This window comes from Chrysemys picta, chromosome 4 (genome assembly GCF_011386835.1).
Source record: "Chrysemys picta bellii isolate R12L10 chromosome 4, ASM1138683v2, whole genome shotgun sequence".
In the NCBI taxonomy this organism is placed as follows: Eukaryota; Metazoa; Chordata; order Testudines; family Emydidae; genus Chrysemys; species Chrysemys picta.
The window spans coordinates 52,239,438-52,251,189 of NC_088794.1; the positions used below are offsets into that span (position 1 = coordinate 52,239,438).

At 40.5% G+C, this 11,752-nt stretch overlaps 1 non-coding gene across 1 annotated transcript; it reads right to left on the reverse strand.

The window, feature by feature from the left end:
* Window positions 1–5,714: 5,714 nt before the first annotated feature.
* On the reverse strand, window positions 5,715–5,821 carry LOC112058707 (U6 spliceosomal RNA). Its single transcript, XR_002887853.1, has one exon. It is a non-coding gene; the product is annotated as a U6 spliceosomal RNA (small nuclear RNA).
* Between the last annotated feature and the right edge of the window lie 5,931 nt (window positions 5,822–11,752).

Sequence of the window (11,752 nt, forward strand, 5' to 3'; positions counted from 1 at the left end):
GGTCCCAGAGTATTTATTTTTCAGATAGAAAGAATGATAAAAATACAAAAGCAAAATTGGAAGCGACCTGTATGCTTTCCTAACCCATTCCCATATTCTAGAGCCTATTAATAACTTTGAGGGTGAAAAATGTGACCAAATACTTTAGTTTTCTTTTTAATGGAACATGAACAGAACCTTGCAAAAAAAATCTAAGCTCTTAACAAGAATTGCACTAGTATAAGAGACATGACTCATATCAAGGGGAGCTCTTCTCTATGGAGAAAAATATTATTTACAAGAGAATACTGGGAAAGCATGTCTATTCAGCTAGTATTACATTCCATTACATCTTAATAGGAATTTTTAATACTCATTTTGAAAATTAAATTTAAAAATGTGCATAGTGAAATATTTCAAGCTGCAATAGCACAACTGTAAAATTGTGTCATTCCATCCTTAATATACAAAGCCTATTGAAGCACATTGAGGTCCTTAATGGATTTTGCTCTTTTTAAAATACATCATAACATTGTATTATGTAATTTAGGAAAGCTGATCAAATGGCATAGTTAAGCTATAATTCTTAAGTAAAAATGTTTTAGCATTCATTATGATAACTTAAAAATCTAAATAAACTATTCTTAAAATCCAGTATATGTGACATTATTTTAATATTGTATATAAAGTATTCCATATTTCTGAAATGGAACACAATATAAATTTCCCAATCAAGTTGCAGTTTATATGTACAGTGGGGTATTTAATTGTACTGGCTTAAAAGCCAGTTTTTATGTTTCCACTAGAGGAACTGTATTAAAAAAGATCAGTTAAGTAAAAGTGGCATCTCAGCCTGTAATATTACCTCACATTTCATGCTTGCAACCAGTTCAATTTGTACTGCTTTGTACAATAAGTGGAATAATCAAGAAAACATAGTAACATAAGCTGGTATCAAATCTTCAAGCTTTGTTTAGCCAGGTAATGATGTATTCACATATCCACTATCTCTGCAACTAACTGGCTGCGTTGGTCCAGTCCATGGGATGTCAATAGAGCTGGCTGAAACTCAGAATTTCCAGCTCATGGGAAATTCAAAAATTTTGAAATTTGCTTTCAGTCCAGCTCCAACTCTTTGTCCCTATCTACTCCTTCCATAGCTCTGGCTCTTATCCCCTTTTCATTCAAATCAAGAAGCTTCCTCCTCCAGGCTGCCTGGTCCCAACAGCATGGGTCACAGTGCACAGGAGAGACAAGCTCCCTGCTCACAGCTCAGATGCCCAGATCCTGACCTGGCATTGCCCACAGCGGCCAGAGTGGTAATTGCAGTAAAAGTCCTGCTCATCCCCAGTCTGGAGCATGCTCAGTGTGGGCAAAAGCTTTGGCAAATTTAGTGACTAAAATCTAAGAAGTCTGTAATGTGCATGTGCAAACTGCAATTTTTCTAAGGCTTGTAACTTGGCCAGATTTGGGCAGATTTTTCACTGGGATGACAAAGGGCCAATCCCTGATACCAAGGCCCCTCTCTGTTTTGTGAACAGTGGCTTTGCAGAACTGGGCCCTTGGATAGCCTGACAGTAGTGCTGGCTGAGATGAGATTTTATGATCTATCTTAGTTTTACACGACTTCCCTGCAAGTCAGTAATATGACAGAATGGCTGTCCTCTCTGAAACTGTCTAAGACAAGTTCCCATTAATATTTTTACATGAATATCCCACAAAACAGCCCATTTACCAAGCTTCCATGCCTGCAAAATGTCAACCTTTTCTCCATTCACTTAATCTATTTATATTATCACACAATACCATAAAATCAATACCTGACCACCTAGCATGCAAGTATAGCAATAAACAAAATTTAGATCTATTTTAAATTACCTGCATCCCCAAGACTGCTTATTTGCCTATATTTCTTGCTAAGTTACTGACTCAAGCAAAACTAGATACTTAAAATGAAACAGTGCAGAACAATGCTACACAGACTCGGTTGCTTTAGTTTATATCCACTAGTAAGAAGAAACTTATAGCACAATTAGAAGTGCTCAGATCCTGGAAAGTACCAAGACTGCAACCTTCAATAGGTGTGATCACACAATTCCTTAGTGTCCAATTTTTAAAAGATGCAGTCAAACCAAGGGCTTAATTTTCAGCTATTGTAAATCCAATTTTGCATGTAGCCATTTGCTGGTCCTCCGTCACTTTGTTACTGGATCCGAGTGTAAATGCTTACTTGCATGCTCAAATGAGGTAACGGTGTGAGCAAACAGATGCATCTGTAATTTAGCACATAAATAATTAGAGACTACTATCTGAAAATTTCTTCCACAGTAACTGGTCTTTTCAATTTATAGAGGAAACTTTATTCTTGGGCCATAAGTCTTCAGCTTCAAAAGAAAGTGGCTTAAGTGTTTTCATCCACCCTTCTTCCATCCCCCACACATTATTAGATTTAACTCCAGTCAATTTATATGTTGTTTTTGAATAAATTCAGCTTCAGATTTTCTATTATGCCTTCAACAAAATAATTTGCAATCTAAACTTTCTGGTGTGAACTAACCCTTTGAAATAAAAATGGATAGGTTAGACATATGTGGAAGGAAATAGTGTGAATCCTCCTTTCAAAATGATTGCTTTAACACGTTGGTAATTTAAGAAGCAAATCCTATTTTTTTTAAAGAAAAGATTTGCCGCTTGCCTCCAATATTTCAGGTTCATATCAGATTTACTTTGAATCCTTTTGATACATAAAAATAACTAGAAAATTCATTATTTTATTCAGTCTGAAAATAATGAGTCATTTAAATGGAAAGAAAAAGGCAAACATAGTTAAGTGTCTGTTTTGCATAGTCAAACAGAGCAAGTGTCAGGTATGCTATTTCCTCCCTTATGCTGCAGAGATGATGCAAACATTCATTTCTCAGATCAATATTCGACATGGATGAAAGAAGAGCAATATTGTAGCCAGTACTTCTGAGATTTCATTCATGTCTTGTTTTACTAATGAATTACTTACTTTTCTCACTTCAAGCATCTTCTAGTTAAACATCTCCAACCAGGGTGGTCCTTCAGGGGAAACCTCAATCAACCTACTATATCAATGCCACTGGAGTTCCACTTTATACTTCCACAACAAACTACGAAGCATGATAATAAACTGATATAAAAATCTTATTCCCATCTCAGCTCATCCTGTCGTTTCAGAACTGATACCCCAGCAAAGTTTTTAAGCACATGCTTTAATCCATGCCCCTTCAGCAAAGCACTTCTGCATATGCTTAAATCCCATCCAAGTCAATGGGAGTTTAGCACATCCCTAAAGTTAAGCATAAGTTTACCTTTAGGGATGCAGAATAGAGACTGGCTGCTGAACGTCTAAAAAAATAACAGTTTTTATCACATAATTTACTTGATGCTACAGTTAAATCAATGATGTGTGAAATGCTACATTTCTTTTACTGTTTTTAATTTTTGCTTTGGTTCCCACCTTATATTTATATGGTGAATAAATATTGAAAAACAAAATTTAAGTGGAGGCATGCGTGGCTATCAGCTGTACAACCCTTCACTAGCTGTCACTGAGCTGTAGAAATCCAGTGTTTCCTCACAAAAACAAAAATTAAAACAGCCAGTGCTCTCACACCCTATTCTCCTTAGGGAAGTTTTACTAGCAGAAAGTTGTAGTGAAGTCTCGTATTACTACTATGGGCTTCATTCTCTCCTTCAAAGGTCAGCTCAGCATGTGGGAGAAATGTCAGGGAGCCAGAATACCTTCCTGATTCTCAAGGCAAGCCAAAGCCATGATGAGTTAGAGCCACTTCCAGGTAGCTCTAACTGATGCCAATGATGTAGAAGCCATTACACAAGGAAAAGATGTGTGAGGCAAAATGGTACTCTATTATGCCTGCTCCCCATTGTTCCCCCATCCAGTGTCAAGGGGGCATGGCAATTGTAGGACCTGGAGCCAGTGCAACTGCTCCAAGCAAGGAGTTCTCTTCCAATAGGGCAAGTCTCTGGGGCCAACTGTGGCCAGTTCCTTACCCCTTTGTCCCTCAAGTGGTACCATAAGACAGACTGGAATAAAGAATCCAGCCCTCTGTCTTCATTACTTTTTCAAATCGTACATTATAATAGTATATTATGAAGATGTATAAATGTCACTGGTCAAGAGAAATAAAAAAGAATATCCCATGAAGCAGTCTCTTTTTTTAATCTTGACCTTTTAAAATTCTTGATCATTTTATTTAAACAGTCATATTTGTTCATATACTCACTAGCATGAAAAGTTTGGTAATCTCTAATGGGGGGTATTAATCCCAGTGTGGAGGGCCAGATCCAGGAACCACTTAATTTCCATTTAAACTTTCAAAATAGGGTTTAAGAGGCGCTTAGGCCTCATGCTGGCTCGCTGCACCGGGATGAATTTCACATTAGCCAAGCGAATTAGTGAAATTCTCCTGTATTCTTCTCTGAGTACGAAAGTATTCCTCCTCTCATACACCACTGATTCCATGAAATCTTTTGAAAATGACCCTGCTAGATCATTCCACAACCTCAATCTTTTGCCAGCACACCACAGATGCTGTTGGCATCTGATCTGTTTTGTCTGTGTCTGAAGTAGATTTTAACATCCTCAGAGCAGGAACTATACATACAGCATACATATACGTACATATAAAAGTGTCAAACAACCTGTTGATACTCAATAAATAATACTTTACCAGATCAGACAACTCCACTGTTGAATTGCTGATTTACTCAGGGGTGGCGCTAGCTTTTTTGCCGCCCCAAGCACAGCAGTGGGCAGCATGCCTGCGGGAGGTCCCCGGTCCGCGGATTCGGCGGCATGCCTGCGGGAGGTCCGCCGGTCCCGCTGAATTGCTGCCAAAAGCCTGAAGCCGCCGCTGGGTATCAGGAGGGTTGCAGGAGAAGAGGTGCAGGGGAAGGGGGGAGGTGCAGGAGGAGAGGGCTGGGGGAGGGTACAAGGGGAGAGGTGCGGGTAAAGGGAGAGTACAAGGGGAAGGGGTGTGGCAAAGGAGCGATGGGGGAGGTACAAGTGGAGGGGCTGCGAGCGGGATGGCGGGGTGCAAGGGCTGAGAGGGGCAGGCGCTGACAGCTGCTTCCCTAGCCCCATGCAGGTAGAGCTGAGAGGACGGACACTGACCCCCAGGTGCCCGAGCCGCAGGGGTCCCCCTATGGGGCAGTATCCCCCGCTGCCCTGCTTGGAGCCGGGCTCTGCCTCTCCCCGCCCAAGCAGCGCGGGGCTGAGGCGGGGGAGGTGCACGGCGGGCTGAGTCCAGGGGCAGGAGGGGGCGGAGGCTGCCCAGCCACTCGCTCTGTCAGCGCGCGAGCCGGGATCTACGCTCCCTGCCCAGCCCGGCAGGACCCCTCGTCCCTCCCTGCATCCCAGGCCTGCTTCCCTCCCTCCCCGGCTCCTCACACACTCCAGAAGCCTGTCTCGCTGCCGCAGCCTGGGCTTGGCTCCAGGGGACGTCTCCAGCAGCAGGGCTCTGGCCAGGGCCGGCTCCTGGCTTTTTGCACCTCAAGCAAAAAAAAAAAAAAGGGGGGGGGCCGGAGTGCCGCCCCTTGGAAAGTGCCGCCCCAAGCACATGTTTGGAGCGCTGGTGCCCAGAGCCGGCCCTGGATTTACTCTTGCTGCCACTTTGATACACCCTTTCTGTTGAGATCTGCAAAACCGTACAGCTGATCACTTAGACTCAGAGCTGCACGAAATTCAGAAGTTTGGGAAACACTTCACAAATTTGCATGTTATCCTTGTACAAGGGCCAGGCTAATCTTCTCTGTATCATTCCAATTGTAATATATGTGCTAAGTTTGTAAAAACAAATCTCTTCATGCTTTGGTTTGGTGGGGTTTGCACTTCCTGAGTTTCAAGTCTGAAGGAATCTCAAAAGAATTCAACATGAAACTCAGTCAAGGAAACTGCTAAGTTCCATGTGGTTCTGTGCAAACAACTATACAGAGCTACATGTTTAACATGGGGTCAGCACAAAACAGTAACTCAACCAAGTTTTACTCATTTCACTTAGCACTGGATCCTGCTTGGCTAGAAAGGCTTGTAAACTTTCAGCAAAACCTTTGGACAAACCACTTTCCATTTGGAGATTCACTGTATGGGCACAAACCAGAATATTATGAATTTGTCTCTCTCTCATAATGGTCTGAAATAATAAGCAGTTAAAATCTAGAATAAAACAAAGTGTGGCTAATATGCTTTTGAAATCAAATAGTATGTTGGTGTTTCTGTCAAAAGCCTATGTGGGTTCTCAGAATGAACAAACATAGATAAAAATCAATGTGTAATTAAATGCAGATGCTTTAAGACAAACTGCATAACCACCAGTGGCTCATTTATAGTTAGCGTATAAATACCGGGAGTTGAGAATCTTAAAAATGGCTATATTATTGTGAGTGGACATTTAAAGGCTTGGTTTACAGATTTTGCTGAAATTCAAAAGCAGATGTTTAACTCGAGGCATCAGTGCTGAAGTTAGGAATGGCATCTACAATAATTAGCTGCTCTAAAGCCTCCACCTATTATGAAAAGCATAAGAAACCTAAAGGAAATTGCAATACAGTTGCAGGTGATATCCCAGCTCCAGTGAAGACTATGGCAAAATTTTGCAGTGCTTGGCTGGTAACACATTGGACTAATGCACACTGCTGGTAAAACTCTGCTCCCTGAAGAAATATTGTTACCCTCTCCTCCCTCCTTTCTTCTCACTGATCTGACAATATGGAACAGATCCTAACTGTATTGAGATGGGAGCCAGGGTATCTGGGCCAACACAAAATCTGAAGTATGCAGACTGAAATTTACTCCCATCCAGAGGTCAAATAAGGGCCTATAAACCAAAGTGCCAATTACACTCTCAAAATAGAGCTTAAGTAGCACATAAAGCTTGTGCTGGCCCCTGACATTCAGAGAATTTCACCCACAACATCTAGAAACACTAGTGGTTGGATCAAGTGATTATCACTGGTTCAACAAATTCCTCTATGAAACAAAAGTACAAAAAAAAATCATTCATAGGTTGGAACCACTGTGTTTTTTTGCTGTTTTCATATTTTCCTGGGCATACATTAGAATAAAGTCACAGTATAGAGAAGAAACTGAAGTCCCACTTAAAACATATTTTAATAGTAGTCCCAATCAAATTAAATAGGGTTGATTGACTGCGAGGTGTGATTACGGCCTCTATGTGTTGATTCCTCCTTTGAGGCAGATGTGCAAATGCCATGAAGGAGACCAGACCCGACTTCAGTCCAATAGCCTTGCAAAGCGCATCTTGACACATATTCACACTTGAGAAAATGAGCACCTGTGCCCCACCCTTATGCACTCATGCCCCATCCACATGCAGCAAACACACACATCACAGTGTGCCAACAATGTTGGTGCATTCATGTGCCTTCCCCATGTGTTCAGTAAAAGCAAACGGAGTAGTGCAGGAAAGGGACAAACTACAGAGGGGAAACAGAAAAGGAACAGTGAAAAACTCTAAGGAAGCAATAAGAAAAAAACTCCACAGGGGCATAAACAATACAAACATCAGAAGGACAGAAATCTTTTGGGATATAAAATGTGGGGCAGTCTGTAATGTAATAGACTCCACTGATGTCAACTGACACCAGCTGAGAATCTGCCCTTGTATTTGTCTTATCCCCACTCCTTTTCCTCATTCTGACTCCCACTCCTTTTCATGTAGCTCTATGGGACGTGGCATCCTTGTGTCTAAGATCTTTTTTCTTGGCCAGAGAATGACAGATAAAAATTAAACCAGATGATATAAGCAGTTGAAAGATGAATGGTGTGAAACAAAACATGCTTCTCTGTTGTGTCGTGGGTGCTCCCTTCACTGGATCTTCTTCCCAATGTGGGTGAGTCAAGCAGTTGGAGATATCTATATCTGCAGAATGTAGTATGCTATGTAGTCAGCTATTTATGACACAACAATGCATGATGCTGAAGTGGCTTGCTTGCCAGACAGCAACCAATTTTAGGAGAAAATCAAATGGGAAGGAAGATGGGGGCAAAAACAGAAAGAATAATTCATCATCTGTTCATTTATTACTCCTCATTCTGCCTTCTTCAACAACCTCTTCCTATGAGGTATAGATTAGAGGGGCAGGTATATAAACTGTGTTGTGTTTTAGATCTATTTATAGAGTTTATTTCAAATGAGGTCCTCACTTCTGGCTGAATTAAGCAGGGACCTTTGGTGTACTAGCTGTACTCTAGAGAAAAACCCTTAGCTGGTGTATATTGTCGTAGCTCCATTGAAGTCACTGGAGCTGTGACAATTGACAGCTGAGAATTTGCCCGGAGATGTGCGCCTAGTATAGTGTGTCTATATCTACTGTTGGCTTTTCCTATTTTTTTTCATATAAGGTTTGTTGCCTAAAATATATTGTGAACATAGTAAATACTGGGTGTTTTCAATTTCCGATTTTCAGGATATTTAAAATACACAGTATGACAATATGTTTCACATCACACACACCAAATATATTGGGCAAAATTCTGCTCTTAAGCTGGAAGTCAGTGGAGTTGCATAGACTTAGAGCAGAATTTGACTTGGCATGTACTGCTGAATAACTTGTATATGAAATATTGCCCATTTCGTATTTCACTATATTTTCTACATATGTATAATATGTAATGAATAACCAATATATGAAAAATATTTTAGTTTTCCATAAGGGCTACTCACATCTCTTAACTCCCTCTTAAGTATGTCACTGAATATCCCAAACCAAAGGAGTAGATATGTTCCCCACTTCTCTAGTCAACTCAGTGATTTGTTTAAACAATTCCATAGCATGCAGTTCTCTGTATTTCACAATGCCCCTATGTTGCTACCATCTCACACAAAGTTGTATGGATACACTGTGACCAAAAAAGTTACCAAATGATACAGTGTTAAGTGCACTCCAAGAGTTACACGATTAAATGCAATATAAAACGACTTGGGGCAGAAAATCCCTGTCCCTATTGTCTTCTACTAAAAGGTATTTCTCATTTTGGGGCAGAGGCAAGGAATCCTCATGCCCTTTTTACAGCTATTGGGCATCTAAATTATACACATGCATCATTACAAAGACATCTTACTATATCTGCCATCAGTACAATAAGGGGAACATTTATTTAGGAGGGACTAACCCTGTTTCCTCACAGTTCTGTATTTCTGATCCTTCAGGACTTACATTTTGCCACTGCAATTCATTTCACTGGCTGTTTTTTTTCCAACAGCTGTCATGACAACCAGTGAGCTTAATTTGCTATTAAATTCTCAGGGTATGACCCAGCTCTTATTATTTCTGCTGTGATCTCTTCATGCCCATCTAAACTGTTTTTAAATCATGTTTAATAATGGCTCTTAAGTACAGTTTAAAGTTGATTGCTGTCAAAACCAGTTTCTAACATGGTTTGGCAGGTCTATGTGAGCAGGAACAAACCTTCTTCTAGAACAGATCCCTAACTTTAATAGTCAAGCCTGGAATTAAACTTTGGCTTTTAACAAATGGAGTATACACATTTGTAGAGCAGCTTCTTATTAATAATAGTGCTAAAATACATTTCTACTCTTAAGTTATAGATGTCCACTATAACTGAAGATTTCTACCTAGATATGAACATGTGGCTCGATTCACGTTGGCTGATCAAATTGTGTTAGAAACCAGTTTGGCTGCAATCAAGTTAAATATGTTTCAGTATAGATTCTAGGACTGGAAGGGACCTCGAGAGGTCATCAAATCCAGTCCCCTGCCCTCATGGCAGGATCAAATACTGTCTAGACATTCCTGATAGACATTTATCTAACCTACTCTTAAATATCTCCAGAGATGGAGATTCCACAACCTCCTTAGGCAATTTATTCCAGTGCTTAACCACCCTGACAGTTAGGAACTTTTTCCTAACGTCCAACCTAAACCTCCCTTGCTGCAGTTTAAACCCATTGCTTCTTGTTCTATCCTTAGAGGCTAAGGTGAACAAGTTTTCTCCCTCCTCCTCATGACACCCTTTTAGATACCTGAAAACTGCTATCATGTCCCCTCTCAATCTTCTCTTTTCCAAACTAAACAAACCTAATTCTTTCAGCCTTCCTTCATATTCTCAAGACCTTTAATCATTCTTGTTGCTCTTCTCTGGACCCTCTCCAATTTCTCCACATCTTTCTTGAAACGTGGTGCCCAGAACTGGACACAATACTCCAGTTGAGGCCTAACCAGCGCAGAGTAGAGCAGAAGAATAACTTCTCGTGTCTTGCTCACAACACACCTGTTAATACATCCCAGAATCACGTTTGCTTTTTTTGCAACAGCATCACACTGTTGACTCATATTTAGCTTGTGATCCACTATAACCCCTAGATCCCTTTCTGCCGTACTCCTTCCTAGACAGTCTCTTCCCATTCTGTATGTGTGAAACTGATTGTTCCTTCCTAAGTGGAGCACTTTGCATTTGTCTTTGTTAAACTTCATCCTGTTTACCTCAGGCCCTTTCTCCAATTTGTCCAGATGATTTTGAATTATGACCCTGTCCTCCAAAGCAGTGCAATCCCTCCCAGTTTGGTATCATCTGCAAACTTAATAAGCGTACTTTCTATGCCAATATCTAAGTCGTTGATGAAGATATTGAACAGAGCCAGTCCCAAAACAGACCCCTGCAGAACTCCACTTGTTATGTCTTTCCAGCAGGATTGGGAACCATTAACAACAACTCTCTGAGTACAGTTATCCAGCCAGTTATGCACCCACCTTATAGTAGCCCCATCTAAATTGTATTTGCCTAGTTTATCGATAAGAATATCATGCGAGACCATATCAAATGCCTTACTAAAGTCTAGGTATACCACATCCACCGCTTCTCCCTTATTCACAAGACTCGTTATCCTATCAAAGAAAGCTATCAGATTGGTTTGACACGATTTGTTCTTTACCAATCCATGCTGGCTATTCCCTATCACCTTACCACCTTCCAAGTGTTTGCAGATGATTTCCTTAATTACTTGCTCCATTATCTTCCCTGACACAGAAGTTACTAACTGGTCTGTAGTTTCCTGGGTTGTTTTTATTTCCCTTTTTATAGATGGGCACTATATTTGCCCTTTTCCAGTCTTCTGGAATCTCTCCCGTCTCCCATAATTTTCCAAAGATAATAGCTAGAGGCTCAGATACCTCCTCTAGTAGCTCCTTGAGTATTCTAGGATAATTATGATTTAAAAGCCCATCTACAAAGAGTCCCAAGGACAGACAGATCTATCTGTCTACGGCATTTGTGGTGATCCCATGTATAGTATATAGGCAGATACAGATCTAGAAACACTAGCATCATTTATGTAAATGATTTTTAGTCCTAGAAATGAAAAGCTAACTATCTCTATGAAGAAAAATCAACTCTCCCCTAGCAATTTCCCTCTGTTACTGCTGATATTTTGAAAATTAATTGATAGAAGGTCAAAGAATGAACTGAAAACAGACCCCTCTCTGCTCATTGATTCATGACTCTCTCAAGCATCAGTAGTACTTTCAACAGGACATAAAGACTGTTTGGACAAAGAGAAATGTTGCAATGAAAGACATACTCCCAAGATAGTTCTGTCACAGTTTAGAAGATAATTTTAGCATATACTTTTTGTCATCTCTGAGTGCATCTCCTCCCTCTTTCTCTGTCAAACAACTTCTCAGGCCTTGCACAGTCTTCCCTAGCAGAATGGCAAAAACATGCCAAACTACCCAAAACACAATGGGT